The sequence below is a fragment of the Hordeum vulgare genome, chromosome 6H (genome assembly GCF_904849725.1).
Source record: "Hordeum vulgare subsp. vulgare chromosome 6H, MorexV3_pseudomolecules_assembly, whole genome shotgun sequence".
In the NCBI taxonomy this organism is placed as follows: Eukaryota; Viridiplantae; Streptophyta; class Magnoliopsida; order Poales; family Poaceae; genus Hordeum; species Hordeum vulgare.
Window position 1 is genome coordinate 446,785,066 of NC_058523.1, and position 25,375 is coordinate 446,810,440.

The 25,375-nt window shown below is 43.2% G+C and overlaps 1 long non-coding RNA gene across 1 annotated transcript; it reads right to left on the minus strand.

Moving 5' to 3' along the window:
* Nucleotides 1–20,887: 20,887 nt before the first annotated feature.
* Nucleotides 20,888–23,951, minus strand: LOC123402422. The gene is made up of 4 exons (XR_006611275.1): nt 23,851–23,951; nt 22,520–22,888; nt 22,252–22,389; nt 20,888–21,045 (listed from the first exon to the last, which is right to left on the minus strand). It is a non-coding gene; the product is annotated as an uncharacterized LOC123402422 (long non-coding RNA).
* Nucleotides 23,952–25,375: the final 1,424 nt, after the last annotated feature.

Sequence of the window (25,375 nt, forward strand, 5' to 3'; positions counted from 1 at the left end):
GCATCCCCTCTTTCGTCTTCAATCCATCGGTAACATTACTTGGAGCTATATTTTTATTCACCACATGATATGTGTTTTGCTTGGAGCGTCTTGTATCATAGGAGTCTTTTCTTTTTGTTGTGTCACAATCATCCTTGCTGCACACCTTTTTGACAGAGAGAGAGACATGCACTCATCGTGATTTTGCTAGAATGCTCATAATGCTTGCTACTGCAACAAAAGACCTTCCAACGGCGCCAGAAATAGGAGTGTTGCTTGATACTCCTCAGCAACGGCACCAGGAATCTTTCAGCTGCGGCTACGCCTTAAGGGACTTCCTAGGCAAGTATGCAAAGGATTTCCCTCGTGGCCTTGGAGCCTTGCGTTGGTGTTCCCTCGAAACGGAAAGGGTGATGTAGCGTAGCGGTGGTAAGTACTTCCCTCAGTTTGAGAACCAAGGTATCAATCCAGTGGAGGAGTATCTCAAGATCCTGCACAAACACAAAAACTTGCTCCCAACGCTATGAAGGGGTTGTCAATCCCTTATAGATTGTTTGCCAAGTGAGAACTGAAAGCAACAAAGTAACAAAGAAAAGTAAAAGCGGAGGTGTAAACGATGGATGTGAATAGGCCCGGGGGCCGTAGTGTTTACTAGTGGCTTCTCTCATGAAAGCAAGTAGACGGTGGGTGAACAAATCACTGTCGAGCAATTGATAGAACCGCGCAAAGTCGTGACGATATCTATGCAATGATTGTTTCTATAGGCATCACGTCCGAAACAAGTAGACAGATACTTTCTGCATCTACTACTATTACTCCACACGTCGACCGCTATCCAGCATGCATCTAGTGCATTAAGTCCATAAGAACAGAGTAACGCCTTAAGCAAGATGACATGATGTAGAGGGATAATCTCAAACCAATGATATAAACCCCATCTTTTTACCCTTGATGGCAACTACTTGATGTGTGCCTTGCTGCCCCTACTGTCACTAGGAAAGGTCACCACATGGTAGAACCCAAAACCAAGCACTTCGCCCATTGCAAGAATCATAGATCTAGTTGGCCAAACAAAACCCAAGACTCGGAGAGACTTACAAGGATATCAAATCATTCATATAAGAAATCAGCAAAGACTCAAATATATATCATAGATAATATGATCACAAATCCACAATTCATCGGATCTCGACGAACACACCGCCAAAGAAGATTATATCGGATAGATCTCCATGAAGACCATGGAGAACTTTGTATTGAAGATCCAAGAGAGAGAAGAAGCCATCTAGCTACTAACTACGGACCCGTAGGTCTGAAGTGAACTAATCACGAGTCATTGGAGGGGCGATGATGATGATGAAGAAGCCCTCCAACTCCAAAGTCCCCACCGGCAGGGTGCCGGGAAGGGTCTCCAGATGAGATCTCGCGGAAACGGAAGCTTGCGGCGGTGGAAAAGTATTCTCGAGGCTCCCCTGATTTTTTGCGGAATATTTGGGAATTTATAGGCCAAAGACCTAGGTCAGGGGGCGGCCAGGGAGGCCACAAGCCTGCCCACAGCCGCCTCCCCCCTGGTGGCGGAGTGGGGGCTTGTGGGCTCCCTCGAGCCCACCTGGCTTGGCCCAAAATCCCCTGGTCTTCTTCCGTTAGGGAAAAAATCATTTCGGAGTTTTTATTCCGTTTGGACTTCGTTCCAAAATCAGATCTGAAAAGAGTCAAAAACACGGAAAAAACAGGAACTGGCACTTGGCACTGAATCAATAAGTTAGTCCAAAAAAGATATAAAAGGTACATAAATAATGAAAGAAGACAAGATAACAGCGTGAAACCATCAAAAATTATAGATACGTTTGAGACGTATCAAGCATCCCCAAGCTTAACTCCTGCTCGTCCTCGAGTAGGGAAGTGATAAGAATGAATTTTTGATGCTTTCATGCTACCTAGCATAGGTATCCTTTGTAATTACTCTTATGTGACGTGAATGTTCAGATCCATTAGATTCAAAACAATAGTTTGCTATTGACGTGGAAACAATAATAATTCAAGCAAACTAGCAAAGTAATCATGAACTTTCAAAATAACAAGGCCAAAAGAAAGTTATCCCTACAAAAGCATATAGTCTGGCTATGCTCTATCATCATTGCACAACGAATTTAAATCATGCACAACCCCGGTATTGGCCAAGTAATTGTTTCACACCTTTACTTTCTCAAACATTTTCAATTCTCACGCAATACATGAGCGTGAGCCATGGTTATAGCACTATAGATGGTGTGGAATGTAGTGGAGGTTGCAAGACAAAAAAGGAGAAGATAGTCACATTAACTAGGCATATCAATGAGCTCTGGAGATGCTCATCAATAGATATCAATGTGAATGAGTAGGGATTTTCATACAAAAGATGCACTAGAGCTACGAGTATGTGAAAGCTCTTAAAGAAAACTAGTGGGTGTGCATCCAACTTGCTTGCTCACGAAGACCTAAGGCAATTTTGAGGAAGCCTATCATTGGAATATACAAGCCAAGTTATATAATGAAAATGTCCCCCTAGCTATATGGTGGTGACCAAACTAGAGACTCATAATCATGAAGATCATGGTGCTTTAATATGCACAAGTGTGGAAAAAGTGGTAGCATTGTCCCTTCTCTCTTTTTCTCTCTCTTTTTTGGTGGGCTCTTTGGCCTCTTTTTTATGGGATTCTTTGGCCTCTTTTATTTCCTCACATGGGACAATGCTCCATTAATGATGATCATCACACTTTCAACTCAAAACTTAGAGTAACGATGACTCTATATGGAATGCCTTCGGTAGTGTACCGTGGCAATATCTAGCATGGCATAGACATCAACGGAAACATCATGCTATCTATCTTACGATCGTGCAAAGGCAAAGTAGACGTGGTGGCACATGTCATGGTGGTAGTTGCATGGCAATATATCTTGGAATGACTTTGAAAAGCCATAATAGGTAGGTATGGTGGCTGTTTTGAGGGAGGCTAATGGTGGGTTTTGTGCACCGATGAAAGTTGCACGACACTAAGAAGGTAGTGATGGTGGAAGGTGAAAGTGCATCTAAACCATGGACTCAACATTAGTCATGAAGAACTCATATACTTGTTGCAAAAGTTCTATTAGTAATCGAAACAAAGCATTCAACGCATACTCCTAGGGGAAGGGTTGGTAGGTATAAACCATCGCGCGATCCCGACCGCCACGCAAAGGATGACAATCAATATACTAATCATGCTCAGATTTCATCACATAGCGGTTCACCATACATGTATGCTACGGGAATCACTAACTTCAACACAAGTATTTCTAGTTTCACAACACATTACTAGCATGACTTCAATATTACCATAACCACAACTCAAAACTAATTGAGAGGAATCAAACTTCTCTAACTATTCAATGCACATGAAGGTGGAAGTTTTCGTATCCCTTTGGATAACTACCCCTTTTTAGACTACTTTCAAAGCATAGATCAAATACCAAGCCAAACACCGTTGTGCTCTAAAAGATATAAGTGAAGCACATAGAGAAAAAGTATCTAGCTCAAAAGATATAAGTGAAGCACATGTGAGCTGAATTGTCTACCAAAAGATATAAGTGAAGCTCGACAAAATCACGGTGTGTGCATGTCTCTCTCTCTCTAGGTGTGCAGAAAGGAAGATTGCGACACAACAAAAATAAAAGACTCCTATGATACAAGATGCTCCAAGCAAAAACACATAACATGTGGTGAATAAAAATATAGCCCCAAGTAACGTTACCGATGGATTGAAGACGAGAGAGGGGATGCCTTCCCGGGGCATCCCCAAGCTTAGGCTTTTTTGGTGTCCTTGAATTTGGCTTGGGCTGCCTTGGCCATCCCCAAGCTTGATATCTTTCCACTCCTTATCTCTTTGTCCATGAGAATGTCACCCAAAACTTGAAAACTTCACAACACAAAACTTAAACAGAAACTTGTGATAACATTAGTGCAAGAAGACAAACTACCACTTCTTTTGGTACTGTAGCAAACTTGAATTCCATCTATATTGATGATGTGCTACTGTATTCTCACTTTTCCATGGCTAGTACCCCCCGATACTAACCATAGTTTCATCAAAACAAGCAACCAACTCAACAAAAACAGAATCTGTCAAAAACAGACCAGTCTGTAGCAATTTATAGGCCAAAGACCTAGGTCAGGGGGCGGCCAGGGAGGCCACAAGCCTGCCCACAGCCGCCTCCCCCCTGGTGGCGGAGTGGGGGCTTGTGGGCTCCCTCGAGCCCACCTGGCTTGGCCCAAAATCCCCTGGTCTTCTTCCATTGGGGAAAAATCATTTCGGGGTTTTTATTCCGTTTGGACTCCGTTCCCAAATCAGATCTGAAAAGAGTCAAAAACACGAAAAAAACAGGAACTGGCACTTGGCACTGAATCAATAAGTTAGTCCCAAAAAAGATATAAAAGGTACAGAAAACAACCAAAGAAGACAAGATAACAGCGGGAAACCATCAAAAATTATAGATACGTTTGAGACGTATCAGTGCTTCACTTATATCTTTTGAGCTACATACTTTTGCTCTAGTGCTTCACTTATATCTTTTGAGCTGGATACTTTTGCTCTAGTGCTTCACTTATATCTTTTGAGCTAGATACTTTTGCTCTTGTGCTTCACTTATATCTTTAGAGAACGACGGTGCGTGATTTGGTAGTTGGCTTATGCTATGAAAGTAGTCCCATGTGCTAGGTACCCAAAGAGGATGCAAAAAACCTCCATCTTCATGTGCATTGAGTAGAAAGAGAAGTTTCGATTCCTCTCTATTAGTTTTGAGACATGGATTCGGTAATATTAAAAGCTATGTTAGTAGGGTGTTGTGAATCTAGAAATACTTGTGTTGAAGTTAGTGATTCCCGTAGCATGCACGTATGGTGAACCGCTATGTTAGGAAGTCGGAGCATAATTGATCTATTGATTGTCATCCTTTGTGTCGAGGTCAGGATCGCGCGATGGTTTACACCTACCAACCCTTCCCCTCGGAGTATGTGTTTAACACTTTGATTCGATTACTAATAAAAACTTTTGCAACAAGTATGTGAGTTCTTTATGACTAATATTGAGTCCATGGTATAGATGCACTTTCACCTTCCACCATTGCTAGCCTCTCTAGTGCCGCACAATTCTTGCCGATGCACAAACCCACCAAATTCCTTCCTCAAAACAGCCACCATACCTACCTACTATGGCATTTTCATAGCCATTTCGAGATATACTGCCATGCAACTACCGACGTTCCGTCTCATGACTTGTGCCGTCACTCTCATATTGCCATTGCATGATTATACTAGATCGTTGCACATCCCGGTACACTGCCGGAGGCATTTCCTACGGAGTCATCATCATTGTGATCTTCGAGCTGTGAGTAAATAAAAGTGTGATGATCATCATTATTAGAACATTGTCCCATGTGAGGAAATAAAAAAAAATAAAAAAAAGAGGCCAAAGAGCCCAAAAACAAAAAAAAAGAGAAAAGAAAAGAGGCCTAAGACCCCAAATAAAAAAATGAGAGAAAAAGAGAGAAGGGACAATGCTACTATCTTTTTCCACACTTGTGCTTCATAATAGCACCATGTTCTTCATGATTGAGAGCTTCTTGCTTTGTCACTACCATATGCTAGTGGGAATCTTCGTTTTATAACTTGGCTTGTATATTCCAATGATGGGCTTCCTCAAAATTGCCCTAGGTCTTCGTGAACAAGCAAGTTGGATGCACACCCACTAGTTTTCCTTGTGAGCTTTCACATACTTATAGCTCTAGTGCATCTCTTGTATGGCAATCCCTACTCATTCACATTGATATCTATTAATGGGCATCTCCATAGCCTATTGATACGCCAAGTCAATGTGACCTTCTCCTCCTTTTTGTCTCACAACCACCACCACACTCCATTCCACCTATAGTGCTATATCCATGGCCCGCGCTCATGTATTTCCTGATAGTTATAAAAAGTTTGAGAAAGTAAGAGTGCGAAAACAATTACTTGGCCAATTCCGGGGTTGTGCATGATTTATATTAGTTGTGTGAGGATGATGGAGCATAGCCAGACTATATGATTTTGTAGGGATGACTTTCTTTGGCCTTGTTATTTTGAAAGTTCATGATTACTTTGCTAGTTTGCTTGAAGAAATGTTGTTTTCATGTCAATAGCAAACTATTGTTTTGAATCGTACGGATCTGAAGATTCATGCCACGTGAAAGAAGTTGCAAAGGACAACTATGCTAGGTAGCATTCCACATCAAAAATTCATTCTTTATCACTTCCCTACTCGAGGACGAGCAGGAGTTAAGCTTGGGGATGCTTGATACGTATCCAACGTATCTATAATTTTTTATGGTTTCATGCTATTATCTTGTCAAACTTTGGATGTTTTGCATGCCTTTTATATATTTTCTCGGACTAACTTATTAACTCAGTGCCAAGTGCCAGTTCCTGTTTTTCCATGTTTTTTGACCCCTTTCAGAGGAGATTTTGAAACGCGGTCCAAACGGAAGAAAATCCCCCAAAAGATTTTTTCTGGAACGGAAGAAGATCGGAGAGCTTGGGGGCCAAGCCAGAAGAGCCCTAGGGGCCCCACAAGCCCCCACCCCGCGGCCACGGGGGTCGCGCCATGCAGGCTTGTGGGCCCCCTGGAGGTCCCCTGACCTAGATCTTGCGCCTATAAATTCCCAAATATTCCCAAAAAAATCAGGGGAGCATCATAATCACTTTTTCGCCGCCGCAAGCTTCTGTCTCCGCAAGATCCCATCTAGGTCACGTCCTGGTGCCCTGCCGGAGGGGGCATTCGGACACGGAAGGCTTCTCCATCAACACCATGACCTCTCCGATGATGCGTGAGTAGTTCACCATAGACCTACGGGTCCATAGCTAGTAACTAGATGGCTTCTTCTCTCTCTTGGATCTTCAATACAAAGTTCTCCATGACCTTCATGGAGATCTATCCGATGTAATCTTATTTTGCGGTGTGTTTGTCGAGATCCGATGAATTGTGGATTTATGATCAGATTATATATGAATCTTATTTGAGTTTCTTTTGATCTCTCTTATGCATGATTTCATATCCTTGTAATTCTCTTCGAGTTGTGGGTTTTGTCTGGCCAACTAGATCTATGATTCTTGCAATGGGAGAAGTGCTTAGTTTTGGGTTCATACCGTGCGGTGACCTCACCCAGTGACAGAAGGGGTAGCGAGGCACGTATCATGTTGTTGCCATCAAGGGTAAAAAGATGAGGTTTTCATCATTGGTTTGAGATTATCCCTATACATCATGTCATCTTGCTTAAAGCGTTACTCTGTTCGTCATGAACTCAATACACTAGATGCATGCTGGATAACAGTCGATGTGTGGAGTAATAGTAGTAGATGCAGAAAGTATCGGTCTACTTGCCTCGGACGTGATGCCTATATGCTAGATCATTGCCTTAGATATCGTCATGACTTTGCGCGGTTCTATCAATTGCTGGACAATAATTTGTTCACCCACCGTAATACTTGCTATTTTGAGAGAAGCCTCTAGCGAACACTATGGCCCCGAGGGTCTACTCCACACCATATTTTCAGCCTTACACTTTTTACTTCGTTGCACTTTCTGCCTTCAGATCTCACTTTGCAAACAATCTTGAAGGGATTGACAACCCCTTTGAAGCGTTGGGTGCAAGCTTGTTTGTGTTTGCGCAGGTACTCTGGACTTGACGAGACCCTCCTTCTGGATCGATACCTTGGTTCTCAAACTGAGGGAAATACTTACTGCTCATGTGCTGCATCACCCTTTCCTCTTCAAGGGAAAAAACAACGCAAGCCCAATCTCCGTCGACGTGTCAATTTCTGGCGCTGTTGTTTGAGAAGTAGCACCTATCTTGCTAGTTGTAGTCACATACTATGTATTATGACCCGGCAACCCCGGAGTGACAATAGCCGGAACCACTCCCGGAGATGACCATAGTATGAGGAGTTCATGTATTCACCAAGTGTTAATGCGTTGGTCCGGTTCTTTATTAAAAGGAGAACCTTAATATCCTATAGTTTCCATTAGGACCCCGCTGCCACGGGAGGGATGGACAATAGATGCCATGCAGGTTCTTTTCCCTAAGCACGTATGACTACATACAGAATACATGCCTACATTAGATCGACGAATGGGAGCTAGTTACTTAACTCTCCGTGTTATAACTGTTACATGATGAATAACATCCGGCATAATCATCCATCACCGATCCAATGCCTACGAGTTTTTCCTACTGGTCCTTGCTACGTTACTTTGGCGCTACTGTTGTCACTGCTGCTACTGCTGTCACTTTGCTGCTACTGGTTACTATTGCTACTGCTGCTATCATACTACCTTGCTACTGATACTTTGCTGCAGATACTAAATCTTTCAGGTGTGGTTGAATTGAAAACTCAACTGCTAATACTTGAGAATATTCTTTCGCTTCCCCTTGAGTCGAATCAATAAGTTTGGGTTGATTACTCTACCCTCGAAAACTGTTGCGATCCCCTATACTTGTGATTTATCAAGACTATTTTCTGGCGCCGTTGCCGGGGAAGCACAGCTATATTCTCTGAGTCACTTGGGATTTACGTCTGCTGGTCACTATGAGGAATCCGATAGATCCAAGAACTAAAGTCTTGCCCTCAACTACAAGGACGGGTAAGGAACTGCCATCTAGCTCTGCACTTGATTCACCTTCAGTTATGAGTAAGTTTGCGACACCACCTCCTGCTAGAAATCTTGATATGTTGCCTGTGCTTGATGATGCTATTTCTGATGCCCATGATGCTTATGATGATGCTATGCTTGATACTGCTTTGCCTGATGATGCTATGCTTGATACCGCTTTGCCACTAGGTGCTCTTGATGCACAAATTGCTAGAGTTGCTGCTAGATCTGATGATACTTCTGAAATTGCTGATACTATTGAAGTAGAACCTGCTATATTGCCTGATATGCCTGAGCCTTATGTTATAGAAGGAGAGATAGCTGAGGATTTTCTTGCATGTAAGGATAGCTATGATGTTGAGAAATTACTGCGCAAGTGGAAAGAAAAATCTTTGCACGCTAGGATGAAATATGACCCGAAGTTTGCTACTTCGCCCATGTTTGTGACCGATAAGGATTATGAATTCTCTGTCGACCCTGAGTTAATCACTCTGGTCGAATCTGATCCTTTTCACGGTTATGAGTCTGAAACGGTTGTAGCCCATCTTACCAAACTGCACGATATAGCCACACTATTCACTAGTGAGGAAAAGATCCGCCACTACTATATCCTCAAGCTGTTTCCTTTCTCGCTAAAGGATGAAGTTAAGACCTGGTTCACTTCTCTTGCTCCTGGTTGTGTGCGTAGCCCCCAGGATATGGTCTACTACTTCTCTGAAAAATATTTCCCTGCCCATAAGAAGCAAGCTGCCTTGCAGGAAATATACAACTTTGCACAAGCTGAGGAAGAGAGTCTCCCACAAGCTTGGGGAAGGCTCGACCAGCTACTGAACTCTTTGCCAGATCACCCTCTTGAGAAGAATGAAATACTTGATATCTTCGATACTGGACTTACCGATGCTTCCAAAGACCACCTAGATAGTTGTGCTGGTTGTGTTTTTAGGGAACGAACTGTAGAACAAGCTGAGATTCTACTGAATAACATCTTGTGCAATGAGAATGCTTGGACTATTCCCGAACCACCTCCTAAGCCAACTCCGAAGAAAAGAGGTATTCTATTCCTCAGTCCTGAAGATATGCAAGAAGCTAAGAAATCTATGCGAGAGAAAGGCATTAAATGTGAAGGTGTCAAAAATCTAGCACCTATCGAAGAGATCCATGGTCTGGATAACCCGATACAGGTAGTAGAAGTAAATTTTCTGCGTAGGTTTGATGAGAGTGATATTCCTTTTGATAAACCTGCTAGCTTATGCCTGGATGAATTTAATAAATTTGTTGCCAAACAACAGAGTTTCAATGATTATGTTAGCAGACAATTGGAATAGAATGCTCGTATGCTTAGTCATTTAAGTGCTTGTGTGGATAGAAATGTCAATGATCTTAAGCTTCTGAGTAAACAGGCCTCTATGGTTACTACTCAGGTAGAACAAGTACTTAAAGCTCAGAATGACTTGCTCAATGAGTTGAATGACAATTCCGTTAGAGTCGTTACTAGAGGCGGTAGAATGACCGAGGAACCTTTGTATCCTGAGGGTCATCCGAAGAGAATTGAACAAGATTCTCAAGGAGTTAGCACTGATGCACCTAGTCATCCTAGAAAGAAGAAGAAAGATGATAGGAACCTGCACGCTAGCAACCCAGATGTTGATACACCTGAGAGTCCAAACAATGCATCTATCTCTAATGCTGAAACGCACTCTGGTAATGAACATGAGCCTAATGATAATATCAACAGTGATGTTCATGTTGATGCTCAACCTAGCAATGATAAGGATGTGGAGATTGAACCTGTTGATCTTGATAACCCATAGCCTAAGAATAGAAGATATGATAAGAATGACTTCACTGCTAGGAAGCATGGTAAAGAAAGGGAACCATGGTTTCATAAACCCATGCCCTTTCCTCCCAAACCATCCAAGAAAAAGGATGATGATGATTTTGAGCAATTTGTTGAAATGATTAGACCTGTCTTTCTGCAAATGCGTTTGACAGATATGCTCAAAATGTCCCCGTATGCTAAGTACATGAAAGATATTGTGACTAATAAGAGGAGGATACCTGAGGTTGAGATTTCCACCATGCTTGCTAATTATACCTTCAAGGGTGGAACTCCCAAGAAGCTAGGTGATCCCGGTGTGCCCACTATACCTTGCTCCATTAAGGGTAACTACGTTAGAACTGCTTTATGCGACCTTGGAGCCGGTGTTAGTGTTATGCCTCTCTCTCTCTTTATCGTAGACTTGAACTTGATAAGTTGACACCCACTGAAATCTCTCTGCAAATGGCCAACAAATCAACTGCTTTCCCTATCGGCATTTGCGAGGATGTGCCTGTTGTGGTTGCTAATGTCACTATCTTAACAGACATTGTTATCTTGGATATTCCCGAGGACGATGTCATGGCGGTCATCCTCGGAAGAACCTTTTTAGACACTGCAGGGGCTGTTATAGATTGCAACAAAGGCAATGTCACTTTCCATGTCAACGGTAATGAGCATACGATGCACTTTCCGAAGAAACAATATCGAGTACATTGCATCAATGCTATCAAAAAAACTTCATCGATTCTTATTGGGAGCTTTGAATGCCCTATTCTTCCTGTTAAGATGAAGTATGATTTTCTTGTTGGGGAGATACACATCCCCATTGAGGTAACCTAGTGACTATTCAAAAATTCTCCGTTCTCTTTTGCGATTCAAAAAGGTTTGTCGAGGAGACTTGATCAACCTCATTGACTGAATTTCTTTCGATGACCATGAGATGGATGAATCGAGGAGTCACAAACCTCTGTTCCAAGCTTTCACCATCGGTTGCTTAGAAGAAAAATGATAGATTTAGTTTAGTTTTCCCTGTTTTCTATTTTAGCGTCCGGTAGAAATGCACCCCGAAAATAAAAGTTCTCCGAACGCCGTGAAAATCAAGTATGATTTTTCCTGGAATTTTTGAAAAATACTGAGACGAAGAGCTAGTCTGGGGGCTGCACCAGTGGGCCACAATCCCTGGAGGCGCGGGCACCCCCCTCGCCGCGCCTACCTGGCTTGTGGGTCCCACGTGCACCCCCTCCACTCATTCTAGCTCTCATCTGCTTCTCCTACCTCCAGAAAAAATCGTTTCGCAGCTCAAACCCGTGTTCTTGCTCCTCTTGCTGGGATTTTCGATCTCTTTGCTCAAAGCGCCATTCTCCGAACTGTTTTGGGGAAATTACTCCTTGGTAAGTGACTCCTCCATTGGTCCAATTAGTTTTTGCTCTAGTGCCTTATACTTCGTGTATTTTTGCTGCCTTGGTGACCATGTTCTTGAGCTTTGCATGCTAATTTTAGCTGGTCCCAAGTAGTTTTGATGCGTAATATGGCCTCTAGACACTTGTGGGAGTAGTTGCTACGAGTTTAGTTGAGCCTTGTTCACTTTTCCTTTGGGTCACTGAAATTTCAGAAAAGGAAGATGTTCAGGAGAAACTATCATGGTGGTTCCTCAAGCAAGAGAGGTCCCCGTCTTGCGATTCGGGAGCCCGGTCCTTACCAACCAAGGGATGCGCAGGTACAACCATGTGAATGGCCTTCTGATGAATTTATGATTGAGGCATGTTTCAAAGATGACTTTGATGCACTTGTTCACAACGTCGGACTCAAAGAATTCATCTATGATAAATGTGAACAGTATGTTGCTCTCACTGCCTCTTTTGTTCGTAGATTCAAATTTTCAGTTGGTCGTGATACATCTGTACTGTTTGATCTCTATGACAAATCGGATACCATGGATTTAGAGGATTTCAATAGAATTTACAAGATACCTATTTGGGGTAGTCTCAATGATCCTCCTAAATCCTCGGTTAGAGATTTTTTCTCTGGTATAACTGTTGGAGAAACTAGAGATATTACGCAGGCTACCATGGGGAGCATTCATTTTCCTGCCTTGCATTCCTTTTCCCTCTTCATAGGCAGATGCATTAATGGCAAGATTGAGCATTGTCACTTCTGCGCACCCGACCTTAGCATCCTTAAGAGCGTAGTTACGGGTGATAGAAGTTTCAACATGGGAGCTATAATAGCAAGGAGGCTGAATAATAATGCTAATGAAGGGGATTTCTTTGGTGGGATCTATGCCACTCGCATAGCAAATTTTCTTGGAGTACCCATCCGCGAAGGAGATCCCCCGCTCCATACAGCTTTCCTTGACCGCGTCGCTTTGACACGCTACCAGTTCCTTGAGAGGGATGATGAATCCCTCCTATACCGTTTGGTATTTAACCGGCAGCGTGTTTTTCATGTTACCCTTCCTGCTCCTGTCTTCTTTGACTTTCATGTAAAACGGAGATATTACATAACAAGAGGAGAGGCACAGGAGTATGAGAGGGAAGCAAAGACTGCTCGTCTCCGAGAGGCAGCTATTCAGGCAGTGGCTGCAGCAGTCCCGTATAACCCCCATTAAGATTTTGGGTTTCGCCAGCACCATCCTTGGGAGTAGACCAACTTAGGCCAAAAGCCTAAGCTTGGGGGAGTACGTGTTTCTCACCGACTTTACATTCTTGCTTATGCTTTCACTTTGTTCGTCGGTGTTCACACTTTGCCACTGTATCATCCATGCTAGTTTATTTCTTGTTCTCGTTTTCTTTTCGTGTCTCTGTCTAGTTTGAGAAAACCCAAAAATATTTTATTTTTCTTATTTTGCTTGTTGGGAGCTTTCCCGTGTAAATATTTTTCTTTTTCTTTGGGTCAAGGTAGAAGATCATGGTTACAATGTTTAGTGGCTCTCGCATGCGTATCTATTTATCTGTTAAAGAGCCATATTACTTTGTCTTCTCCTTTGTGTTTGTGTGCAGATTCCAGCTTAGTCCAATGCACGAGCACGCTTATTATTGTTCACATCGTTCGGTCGTGCAAGTGAAAGGCAATAATGACGATATATGATGAAGTGACTGAGCCTGGAAAAGCAGGTATGAACTCGATCTATTTTGTTTTTGTAAATATGACTAGGTCATCGTGCCTGATTGAGCTTTGTTGTGAGAGACACATGTTTGCAATGACAACTTAGAGATCATAGTTGTTGATGCCATGCTTAATTAGCTAGGAGCCTATAATGGTTTGTCTTGGTAGCCAACATGAATTTTGAGATAACTGTGATGTAGCATGATAGGATGGTATCCTCCTTTGAATGATTCAAGTGGCTTCACTTGGTGCATGTTTACGCATGTAGTTGAAACAAAATCAACATAGCCTCTACGATATTCATGTTCATGGTGATTTATGTCCTACTCATGCCTGCACTCAATGTTAGTTATTCTCAATGCATTTTGATGACTGTTGTCGCTCTCTAGTTGGTCGCTTCCCAGTCCTTTGCTAGCCTTTACTTGTACTAAGAGGGAATACTGCTTGTGGATCCACTTCCATAAACCCAAAGTTTTTCCATATGAGTCCACCATACCTACCTATATGCGGTATCTACCTGCCGTTCCAAGTAAATTTGCATGTGCCACTCTCTAAATCTTCAAGAAATAATCTGTTTTGCATGCCCAAACCGCTCATATGGTGACAGGGGGCTATCAGTATCTTCCATGTTACGCGTGTTATCCTCGATATGTGTTTATTCACTATCATTCACGAGAAAGGGATCGGTCATTGGAATTCCCAGTTCCATGCTCAAATCGAAAAGATAATTACAAACAACACTCCCCCTGGATTGATGTTGGTATGGACGGCACCCGAGGATTCGGCTAGTCGTGGAGTGTGATTGATCGGTGGTGGGGGGTCAAAACTTTACTTTTCTGTTTGGGAACCGCCTATAACATGTGTAGCGTGCAAGATGGTGAGAACTCTTAGTCATTGCGTTGACAATGAAAGCATGCCACCCAAAATTATTATCTCTGTTTTCAAAGCTTGAGCTCTGGCACCTCTGCAAATCAATGCTTCCCTCTGCGAAGGGCCTGCCTATTTATGTTCCTATTGAGTCATTCTCCTCTTATAAAAGCACCAATTAGAGAGCACCTCTGTCATTTTTATGCTTTTCTTTTAACTGTGTTGAGTATGACTGTGACTAGATCTTCTTTGCCATGAATTACAATGTTTAGTCAGCCCTTGGTCTTCGAAGGTGCTCTGCATTTATCTTTTGCGGTCTTAGAAAGAGCTAGCAAGATACCATCTGTTCGTACTGCTTCATGATTGTTTTGATTGAAGTGTTGACGTTTGAGACTTATTATTATTTGCTCGCTAGTTGATTATGGCATTGATATGAGTTTACCGTGAGACCTAGATGTCAGTTGCTTATGTGGTTTGCTTGTGATCTTGCTGAAATTCTGGTTATGAGTTAGACATAGTTGCAACAACAAGATCAAACAGAGTTCGTCAAAGTTTTTCTTTTGTCTCTTTCAGTTTGTCAACTGAATTGCTCTTTCAGTTTGTCAACTGAATTGCTTGAGGACAAGCAAGGCTTTAAGCTTGGGGGAGGTTATACGTCTCCGTCGTATCTACTTTTCCGAACTCTTTTTCCCTTGTTTTGGACTCTAATTTGCATGATTTGAATGGAACTAACCCAGACTAATGCTGTTTTCAACAGAATTGCCATGGTGTTGTTTTGGCGCAGAAATAAAAGTTCTCGGAATGACCTGAAAATTTATGGAGAATTTTTCTGGAATTTATGAAAAATACCGGCGCAAGAATCGGTGGAGGGAGTGGGGTCGTGAGCCCACAAGCCCACTAGGCGCGGGCCCCCTGGCCGCGCCTGGCAGGCTTGTGGAGCCCACAAAGCTCCACCGCCTCTCAATACAACTCTATATAGTCCGTTTCGTCCGGAAAAAAATCAAGGAGAAGAGTTCATCGCATTTTACGATATGGATTCGCCGTCACCTCCTGTTCTTCATCTGGAGGGAAGATCTGGAGTCCGTTCTGGGCTCCGGAGAGGGGAAATCGTCGCCATCGTCATCATCAACCTTCCTTCATCGCCAATTCCATGATGCTCTTCACCGTTCGTGAGTAATCTCATCGTAGGCTTGTTGGACGGTGATGGGTTGGATGAGATCTATCATGTAATCGAGTTAGTTTTGACGGGGATTGATCCCTAGTATCCACTATGTTCTGAGATTGATGTTACTACTACTTTGCCATGCTTAATGCTTGTCACTAGGGCCCGAGTGCCATGATTTCAGATCTGAACCTATTATGTTGTCGCTAATACATGTATGTTTTAGATCCTATCTTGCAAGTTGTAGTCACCTACTATGTGTTATGACCCGGCAACCCCGGAGTGACAATAGCCGGAACCACTCCCGGAGATGACCATAGTATGAGGAGTTCATGTATTCACCAAGTGTTAATGCGTTGGTCCGGTTCTTTATTAAAAGGAGAACCTTAATATCCCGTAGTTTCCATTAGGACCCCGCTGCCACGGGAGGGATGGACAATAGATGTCATGCAAGTTCTTTTCCCTAAGCACGTATGACTACATACGGAATACATGCCTACATTAGATCGACGAACGGGAGCTAGCTACTTATCTCTCCATGTTATAACTGTTACATGATGAATCACATCCGACATAATCATCCATCACTGATCCAATGCCTACGAGTTTTTCCTACTGGTCCTTGCTACGTTACTTTGCCGCTACTGCTGTGACTGCTGCTACTGTTACTTTGCTGCTACTGCTGTCACTTTGCTGCTACTGCTGTCACTTTGCTGCTACTGGTTACTGTTGCTACTACTCCTATCATACTACCTTGCTACTGATACTTTGCTGCAGATACTAAATCTTTCAGGTGTGGTTGAATTGACAACTCAACTGCTAATACTTGAGAATATTCTTTCGCTTCCCCTTGAGTCGAATCAATAAATTTGGGTTGAATACTCTACCCTCGAAAACTGTTGCGATCCCCTATACTTGTGGGTTATCAATGCCCATATTGGCTCCTACATATTCTACGAAGATCTTTATCGGTTGAACCTCTATGTCAAGGATGCAGTTAATCCCATATGATATTTACTTTGTCCATTAGTATGTTACTTGCCCGAGATTTGATCGTCGGTATCTCCATACCTAGTTCAATCTCGTTACCGGCAAGTCTCTTAACTCGTTCCATAATACAAAATCCCATGACTAACTACTTAGTCACATTACTTGCAAGGCTTGTTGTGATGTTATATTACCGAGTGAGCCCTGAGATACCTCTCCGTCACACGGAGTGACAAATCCCATTCTTGATTCATGCCAACTCAACATACACCCTCGAAGATACCTGTAGAGCACCTTTATAGTCACCCAGTTACGTTACGACGTTTGATACACACAAGGTATTCCTCCGGTGTCAGCGAGTTACATGATCTCATGGTCATAGGAACATATACTTGACATGCAGAAAACAATAGCAATAAAATGACACGATCACATCCTACGTTCATAGTTTGTGTCTTCTCCATCACATCATTCTCCTAATGACGTGATCCCGTTATCAAGCGAAAACTCTTGTCTATAGTCAGGAAACCTTGACCATCTTTGATCAACGAGCTAGTCCATTAGAGGCTTACTAGGGACAGCGTATTGTCTATGTATCCATACATGCATTTAAGTTTCCAATCAATACAATTCTAGCACGGATAATAAATGATTATCTTGAACAAGGAAATATAATAATAACTATTTTATCATTGCCTCTAGGTCATATTTCCAACAGTCTCCCACTTGCACTAGAGTCAATAATCTAGCCCTCATCACTATGTGATTTACATTATAATGAATCTAACACCCATAGAGTTCTGGTATTGATCATGTTTCGCTCGTGGAAGAGGTTTAGTCAACGGGTCTGCATGATGGGGAACGTTGCATGGGAAACAAAAAATTTCCTACGCACACGCAATACCTATCCATGGTGATGATCATCTACGTGAGGGGAGAGTGAATCTAAATACCATTGTAGATTGCTAAGCGGAAGCGTATATAATGCGGTTGTTGTAGTGGAATATCTTTGCGATGCAAATCGCAACCTGTCTTGCGATCTCATCACGATATGTCCCGCGATCCCATCACGATCCATCCCGATCTAGTGCCAAATGGACGGCACCTCCGCATTCAACACACGTACAGCTCGATGACGATCCCCGCCTTCTTGATCTAGAAAGAGGGGAGGAGAGGTAGATGAGTTCTCCACCACGGCGGCGTGGTGGTGGTGATGGTGAACTAATCCAGCAGGGCTTCGCCTAAGCACTGTCGAACTAGACTAGAGTGAAACCGATCTAGAGAGAAGTAGAGGGAATACGTGGCTGGTTTGTATGTCTCCAAAAACCCTCAATACCTCTAGTATATATAGGAAGAGAGGAGGGAGGCCGGCGCCCTAGGGTTTTCCCCTTTGGGTCGGCCGAAGTGGAGAGGAGAGGAGTCCTCCTCCTCCAATCATAGTAGCTTTAGGACTCCTTCCTTCCCACTTGGAAACTCTTTCCACCTTTGGCTTTTTGCCTTATTCCTCCACTCCAGACGCATGGGCCTTTAGGGAAGGCTTCAGCTAGCCCACCAGGGGATGGTCTACCTCCTCACACTGCCCATGAAGCATTCGAGTCGTCACACCCCTCCCGGTGGTCCCCCGATACCTCCCAGCACTCCCGGTACACTACCGATGAGCCCGAAACTTTTCCAGTGACCAAAATAGGACTTCATATATATCATTCATTACCTCCGGACCATTCAGGAGCTCCTCGTGATGTTCAGGATTTCATCCTAGACTCCGAACAAACTTCGGTCACCAAAACCTATAACTCAACTATACCGAAACGTCACCGAACCTTAAGTGTGCAGACCTTGCGGGTTCGAGAACTATGTAGACATGACCTGAGACATTCTCCGGTCAATAACCAATAGCGGGACCTGGATGCCCATATCGTCTCCTGCATATTCTACGAAGATCTTTATCGGTTGAACCTCTATGTCAAGGATTCAGTTAATCCCGTACGATGTTCCCTTTGTCCTTCGTATGTTACTTGCCCTAGATTCGATCGTCTGTATCTCTATACCTAGTTCAACATCGTTACCGACAAGTCTCTTTACTCGTTCCGTAATACAAGATCCCGTAACTAACTCCTTAGTCACATTTCTTGCAAGGCTTGTTGTGATATTGTATTACCGAGTGGGCCCCGAGATACCTCTCCGTCACACGGAGTGACAAATCCCAGTCTTGAGCCATGCCAACACAACAGACACCTTCGGATATACCTGTAGAGCACCTTTATAGTCACACAAGGTATTCCTTCGGTGTCCGAGAGTTGCATGATCTCATGGTCACAGGAACAGATATATTGGCATGCAGAAAACAGTAGCAATAAACGGACACGATCATATGCTACGTTTATAGTTCAGGTCTTCTCCATCACATCATTCTCCTAATGATGAGATCCCGTTTTGACGTTTATAGTTCAGGTCTTCTCCATCACATCATTCTCCTAATGATGAGATCCCGTTTTCAAGTGACAACACTTGTCTATGGCGAGGAAACCTTGACCATCTTTGATCAACGAGCTAGTCAACTAGAGGCTCACTAGGGACAATGTGTTGTCTATGTATCCACACATGTATTTGAGTTTCCAATCAATACAATTCTAGCATGGATAATAAACGATTATCATGAACAAGAAAATATAATAATAACCGTTTTATTATTGCCTCTAGGGCATATTTCCAACACTGCAACATTCAGTTTCGTGTGTACTTTGCAAATACTTGTGCCCTCCTCTTTGATGTAATCGCGGATGGAATTGAAGCGTCGCTTTATGTGTCTGGTCCTCTTGTGAAACCTTGGTTCCTTGGCTAGAGCAATGGCACGAGTGTTGTCACAAAACAAAGTCATTGGATTTAGTGCACTAGGCACAACTCCAACATCTGTCATGAACTCCTTCATCCGGACACCCTCTTTGGACGCCTCCGAGGCAGCTTTGTACTCAGCTTCGCATGTAGACTCGGCTACCACACTCTGCTTGGAACTGCACCAGCTTACCGCACCACCATTGGGAATAAATACATATACGGTTTGAGACTTAGAGTCATCCAGATCAGTGTCAAAGCTTGCATTGACGTAACCCTTTATGATGAGCTATTTATCACCACCATATAGGAGAAATATTTCCTTAGTCCTTTTCAGGTACTTCAGAATATTCTTGATTGGTGTCCAATGTTTCATTCCTGGATCACTTTCAAACCCTCCGGCCATACTTATGGCAAGACCAACATCAGGTCTTATGCACATCATTGCATACATGTTAGAGCCTATGGTTGAAGCATAGGGGACGACACTTATCTTTTCTCTATCTTCTGCAGTTACTCGCATTGAGTCTTACTCAACTTCACACCTTGGAACACAGGCAATAACCCTTTCTTGGAGTGTTCCATTTTGAACTTCTTCAAAACTTTGTCAAGGTATGTGCTATGTGAAAGTCCTATTATGCGTCTTGATCTATCTCTATAGATCTTGATGCCTAATATGTAAGCAATTTCTCCTAGGTCCTTCATTGAAAAACTCCTATTCAAATAATTCTTTACACATCCCAAAAGTTCTATATTGTTTCCAATCAGGAATATGTCATCAACATATAATATTAGAAACACTATAGAGCTCCCACTCACTTTCTTGTAAATACAAGCTTTTCTGTAAACTTGTATGAACCCAAATGCCACTAAAAGAAATAAGGTCAATTATGACTCACTATATTGGTCATTGATTCGTCATTGTTGTTGTTTATTGACCTTTTTTTGACCAAATTTACAAGGTCAACAGTTGGCCGTCAAGAATGAACAAACTTGACCTTTCTAAAATTTTGGTCATATAGCTCTATTGACCAATATTTTGGTTTGGTCATTACCCATTTGTGTGAGCCACGTAGGATCTGACGTGGCTGTGCTGACATGGCATTGCTAGTGACCAAATGAAATCTATCATAAATTTCACAGCCCAATTCAATAATCTTGTCTACATGGTCCTCCACCAATACTATTTTATGATTAAAAATGTCTAAATTGTTTAGGCTGATGCATTATTTTGCCAAAAGCATGTATATCTCAGGATAGGCCCATTAAAAAACAAGTAAAAAAATAAAAGATTGCAAATTAGTTGTACATATTTCATTTCAGTAGCACATCACATGAATTACAATACATCATCCGTCGATTCCTCTACACATAAAGATTTCAGGCCCAACAAGTGCACAACAAAATAGTTCTACAAGTGTAGGTGCACAGCAAAAGGGACCAACAAGTGCATAATCACACATCAACATAGTTCGACAAATATTGGATGAGAAGCACAAGTTTTTATTAATCACACATAACATCAATGACAAACGAAGCTTCTTGTCCCCTCCTCCTGACCTGTCCTCTACTTCTTCTCGGTGCTTCAGATCATCCTGGTAATTCAAATAATCAAACATAAAAAAGCATACAAAATAATCAAATATTATAATGTACAAATAATAAATAAATTAGAACTATTTCATCCTCTAACAATGGTAGTTTATTAAGCTCTGACTCAGCCTATGTTTGCATGTACTAGAGGCTGGGGCGCCACGTGGTGGCGCCAACTAGGTGGGATTGTGCGCGTTTATCTTATTTTCGCATATTCAGCTGTTACATCTAATAGCACCAATAACACATGATTGATCTAGTATTTTTGCTCCTATCAGTTCTACTTTTGAAGACACATACACATATACATAGATCTCATTTTTTGATTCTGGTTGTATGCATAACATTTATGTTTAACTTAGCACTAAATTGTACTGATGTATCCATTTGTCACGATGCATGGCAGTATTAGCAGAGAATATATGCCCGAGTGACCAAAGTTCACCACTTTGCGCACACGCAGCTACTGCCATCCATCCACACATATTTTCTCCTTCGAAAATTAGTAGCAAGTCTAGTAAGCCAGGGCTAGGGTTTTTTTTGTCTTAATGTGGCAGGCGAGGCTGTACTGACGCATTGATTTTCTTGGCAAAGGCAGAGAGAAAGATGAGGTGAGAATCCAGCAGCACCCAACCACGAGAGCTTTCTCCGTGGGCGTTGCAGGTCGATCCGGTACCTTGGTGTACTGCACTGAACTCATCTGCATTCTCCTTTCTACTGAACTCATTTTTGCAGAGATACATAGTATATGATTAATTGGAAAGGAGAGAAAGAAAAATTGTACTCCCTCCATTTCATAATATGGTGTGTCTAGGTTTTCCGAGATTTGATTTTAGTGTGGCAGGAGCAAAAAAACATACAATTAAAAACTTCTTTCGATATACGAATTCTTTACTCCCATCGCAGTCGTTCAGGTTGGTTGAATTTATGATCAAACTTAAATGGGAGAAAGGCACTAGTGGTAGAAAAGTTAGCAATTTTTACCTTAATACAGCAAGTGATAAAGCTTAGAAACAGTCACAGGAAATCAAATAGAATACCAGTTAACACATGCCCACAAAAATTTAGCTTAGATGTTATCAGTTCAGTCTTTCCGGAACCAGGGTTAATTATTCATCTGGACAATAAAGGATTAGTATAGGCCTATAAAATGGCTATTAAATCAAGGATCGAGACAAAAAACCAGGTTCATAAGTGTATTCTCTTACCTCCTCGTCTGAAAGATACATCAGTAGCCAGATTGAAAATACGAGATCCATCGAGTTGTCCTCAATCACCAGGTCTGGACATATAACATCAGCACACATGAAGGATGCATTTTCGTAATGGCCATTTATGCTTTCATTCTACAATGAAAATATATTGAAAAGAGCTGAGTGAACCAGTCATTTCATGCATGTGGCGATTAAAAGAATGTCATCGCATTTCAGGCACCCAATATGTTTTCTTAAATCAGGAGTAATTAAATGCTGATACCTTTTTAATCACACTTTCAATGAAATCCATTGCAAGAACATGCCCAGCTGTCTTAGCTAGTTCTCGAGTAAAGTGACCTATAAACATTGTTCATGACAGCATTGGTGGTTTTGATAGAACATATCCTCTTGCTCTCCTCTTTCCATTCCTGCGCACTGCTCTCCACATTGAAGTTGAGATATACTCCAGGCTGAGGGCGTTATTGTCATTGATTCCAAGGCCTGGACTATGAGAGTACCCCTGCCTACCAGTCCTAAGCATTTCTGAAGTTAGGGACATAACTTCTCCACATTGAAGTTGACATATACTCCAGGTCTGAGGGCGTTATTGTCATTGATTCCAAGGCCTGGACTATGAGAGTACCCCTGCCTACCAGTCATAAGCATTTCTGAAGTTAGGGACAGAACTACCAAGGCAATGCATCAAACTTAATAGCTCTAATGTCAGCCTAGAGGGTAAGATGCAACAGCTCAAACGTCGCCACAGGGGCACATATGCAATGCAATAGTTCAATTGAAACCCATACAGGCTACAAAAATATGTACTACAAGGAGTATCAAAATGGTAGCTCACTCTCTCCGTGTTGCTTGGTAAAAAGCAAGGGCGTTAGCTCAGAAAGTGACACGGTAACACACTAGTACCCTTGCAGCAGAAACACCACACAGCCAGCAATCATGGCCGGTGCATCGCCGTCAACACCAGCATCGGCCTAACCTAAATCAACACCCAATCCAATTATCCTAAGCATCGCGTACTACCCAACAATAAATTATAAATGTATGATTGCCACCCACCACCACAGCACCATCGCACAAGCAAACGACCAATAAGCGCGAGACAATGACATGCGAAAACAATGACATGGAAGTAGTGCGTATAACAATTGTGGGGTAAGGGATCAGAGAGCTTAAGCGCTGCAAGGTTGGTGTTGGCCCAACTTTACACTCTGTCTGTCAGCTCCAGAACTGGTGAAGATGATCCCTGGTGCTCAGGTAGATGAAGCAGCTATTGAATCGGCGAACGCAGCTCGTCGATACAAAAATCGTTCGCCAGCATCCAGCAATTCGATGCGCGCGCCGCAAATCCGTGCGCTCGTGGAAGAATAATAAGCGCCGCAGATTCCGACGACCGCACACACCGAGCCCGCGTCTGAGGCAGCAGCGACGCAGAGAAGGCGGCACATGGCGGTGCCTCTAGAGCTGGCCGGAGCGAGGGCGGCGGCGCGGGGTAGGCGAGGAGGGAGCGACGGGGATCGAGTTTCGAATCAGGCACGGAGAGAGAGAGAGGGAGGAGGAGGAGGGAGAGGGCGAAGGAGGGGGACGGACGCGGACCTTGTCGAGCGCGGCGGGGTCGAGGGGTGCGACGGAGCCCTGGAGGCGACGAACGTCGGCGTCCAGCGCGACGGCGCGGCGCCGCAGCGCATCCTCGTCGGTGGTGCGGCAGGCAGCGAGGGCCGCCACGACGTCCCGTAGCCCCCGTGCCGCCTCGGCCGCCGCCGCCGCCTGCTCCTCCAGGCCCTGGGCCCGTCGCCCTCGCCGTCCATTCCGCTTGGCCTGTGGGGGCATGGGGGCTGTGCTAGGGTCTCCGGGGGTGCGGCGGAGAGGCGGGGGTCGCCGGGGCGTGGGATGTCGGGGGGCGAGGCCAGGGCGCGGGGGCACGGAGCCGGGGTAACCGGGGCTTTGGTCGGGGGCGCCGACGGCGGGGATTAAGCAGGAAGAGGCAGGGGCGGGGTGCTCTGGATCTGGTGCGTGTGTGAGAGAGAGACCTACATCTTGATCTGAATAACGATTCAGCCTATCACATGTGAGGCACGGATACCTCCCCAGAAACAGATCATGGCCGTCCACTCCTCCTACATCCAACGCTCCAAAATCCTCCCCTCATACAACACACCTCTATCAATTTTTCTCTACTTCTTTTTTCAATCAGTAGCACTTAATGACCAATTTCTACAGTATTATCATGACCTAATGGACGCAAAAGGTCATAATGTTATGGGCTTTGGACCCTCTTAGACTTGTCATGACTAATTTCAAAATGGTGGTCATGGATCAATGACCAATTAAACCACCGTCATTTTTTGGGATCATAATTGAGCATTTTTCTTGTAGTGTGCCTTGATCACCTCATCAAAGCGTCGATTCCAAATCCGAGATGCTTGCATCAGTCCATAAATACATCGTAGGAGTTTGCATACTTTGTCAGCATTCTTTGGATCGAAAAAACCTTTCGGTTGGATCATATATAACTCTTCCTTAAGGAAACCGTTAAGGAACGCTGTTTTGACATCCATGTGCCAAATTTCATAATCGAAAAATGCAGTTATTGCTAACATGATTCTGACAGACTTAACCATCGCTACGGGTGAGAAAGTCTCATCGTAGTCAACTCCTTGAACTTGTGAAAACCCCTTTGCCACAAGTAGAGCTTTATAGATGGTGATATTACCGTTCACGTTTGTCTTCTTCTTAAAGATCCATTTATTCTGAATGGCCTTTCGCCCTTCAGGTAATACTTCCAAAGTCCATACTTTGTTTTCATACATGGATCATATCTCGGATTTCATGGCCTCTAACCATTTGTTGGTATCCGGGCCCACCATCGCTTCTCCAAAGTTCATAGGTTCATCGTTGTCTAACAGCATGACTCATAAGACTGGGTTACCGTACCAATCAGGAGCAGTACTTGCCCTTGTCTACCTATGAGGTTCGATAGCAACTTTATCTGAAGCTACATGATCATCATCATCAGCTTCCTCTTAAACTACTATAGGCTCCACAGAAACATCTTTCTGCGCCGCGCTACTCTCGGGTTGAAGTAAAGGTTCCATAACCTCATCAATTTCTATCTTCCTCT